The sequence below is a fragment of the Penaeus monodon genome, chromosome 37, assembly GCF_015228065.2.
Source record: "Penaeus monodon isolate SGIC_2016 chromosome 37, NSTDA_Pmon_1, whole genome shotgun sequence".
Taxonomy (NCBI): Eukaryota; Metazoa; Arthropoda; class Malacostraca; order Decapoda; family Penaeidae; genus Penaeus; species Penaeus monodon.
Window position 1 is genome coordinate 12,945,316 of NC_051422.1, and position 2,500 is coordinate 12,947,815.

Below are 2,500 nucleotides of genomic sequence, written 5' to 3' on the forward strand. Positions count from 1 at the left end.
CTCTTTCTCTCTCCTGGATGGTAACCTCGGTCATTCCTTGCACACAGGGGTTAATATAGAACCAAAACTAAACAGATAGCCTGTCATAACAAATATAATAACCCTTGTGACATATGGAATTAAATGAATTATTATTTTCACTCTATCTCTATCTACGTTCTACCTATTTCTGTATTTGTTTATCTCTAATTTTCCTTTTTATCTTTTTCCCCTCTTCCTCCCTCGGTCTCACTCTCTCTTTCTCCCTCTTTTTTCCTCTCCCTCTCCTCCCCTCTCTCTGTCTATCTATCTTTCTCTATCTATCTCTGTCTCACACACACTCGATTTCCCTCCCTACCTTCTACCTCCACTATTTCTTTTTATCCTTTCATCTCCCCTTCTCTCTGCTTCTTTCTCTCTTTCTCTCACCCTCTCCCTCCCTCTCTCTATTTTTCCCATCTATTTCTAAGCCGCATCAAGACAGAAGGAGGATACGAGAGCCACAGACAAAGAGGAAGAGAAAGAGAGAGAGAGAAAGAGAGAATTACCAAGATAACATCAAAAGCAACTTGTAATCTGGGTTCTTATCTCTTCCTTCACATTTCCAACACCCACACTCTGACAACTTTTGCCAACAGCGAGTATAATCCTTTGAGTAAATGGAGTAAGAGGACTTAGTCGTCTTAGGTGGGTTAGAGCAGAATGTCTGGTTGTTTATTGAATTTACAGGTAGTCTTAGTGATGTAAGTGAAACTAAGGTTGGTGGAGACGATGCTATTGGATATTACAATTGCTAATTGTTATATTGATTAATACACGGGCACGGATGGACACAATACACACATAAACACACACACAAAATTACAGGTAGTCTTAGTGATGTAAGTGAAACTAAGGTTGGTGGAGACGATGCTATTGGATATTAAAATTGCTAATTGCATCGTAATATTGATTACACACACGCGCACGGATGGACACATACAAGCGCACAACATACACACAAATACACACACACAAATGCACACACAAATACAATCGTGAGTACATAGTCATCACGGCAGAGATAACAATACCATCACACTCACGATGATAGCATTGGCAATAATACCGGCAATAAATAAGTGAGCCAAATGACGGATCGTGCAGTAAAAATGGCAACAACAATATCAACGGTGATAATGATATCAGTGATGATGATAAAGATAATGATAATGATAAAAGTGATGGTAGAAGAAAAACCCACAATACAAAAACTAGATTTATTGAAAGTGACTACAGTTTCGAAATTCACCTTCAGGTTAAGTGTGGGTTTTTCTTCCATTGTATCAGCACGGAAGAGTGTTTTGCTATTCAAAGTGATAGTAATAAAAATAACAATGATAATAATAATAATGAAAATAATGATAATAATAATAATAATAATAATAATAATAATAATAATAATAATAAGGCTAACAATAATCGCAACAGAAATAATGATATTAATAATGATGATAATAATAATAGAATGTATATAACCAATAATGATAGCAGTAATGACAATAATGATATGATGATGATAGTGAAAAAGATAATGTTAATGATGATATTGATGATCATAGTGATAGTGATGACATTTATAATAAAGATGATAATAATGATGGTAAGAATAATAATAATGATAATAATGATAGTAATGATAATGATAATGGTAATGATTATGATAATAATTACAATAACAAGATAACAATGATAACAATAAGAGTAATATTTACGACAATAATGATAATCATCATAATAATAGCAGTAACATAAAATGATAATGATAATGATCATAATTGTAGTTGTAAAAGTAAGAACAACAACAACACCAAGAATGATAATGATGATGTGATGATGATGTTGATGATGATAATGATGATGATAATAGGAATAATAATAGTAATAATAATAATAATAATAATAATAATAATAATAATAATAATAATAATAATAACAATAATAATAATAATGATAGCAATAATAATGTTAGTAATATTAACAATAATAATAGTAATACTACCAACAATACTAATAAAAGTAATTACAACAATAATGACAAAAGAGATACTGATTACAGTAATAAAAATCAATTATAATAAAAATGAATATGGAAATGAAAATGAGGACGAGATTAAAAATGAAAACGAAGATGAGTCCCATTTCTTCCACCCCTCTTGCTCTCTCCCCTTCTCTTCCTCCTATCCCCTCCCCTCCTTTCTTCCTATTCACCCTCTCCCACCTCCCCAGCCCCCCCCCCACAATCCCCCTCCCCCCTCTCCTCCAAATTCCCCCGGGGCACGCACGCAAGAGTCCCGGGCCGAGAGGAGGTTAAGGAACGCCATTTGGACACATCACCCTACTTTTATGACTTGCTAACCCCTAGAGACTCTCGCGCGCCCGGAGTTTTAATCGTAATATTAAACGTCCTATTATCCATTAATGGCAGGATATCCAGGCTATCGACCAGGAGGCTATATTGGATATATTCAGATTGACAAAA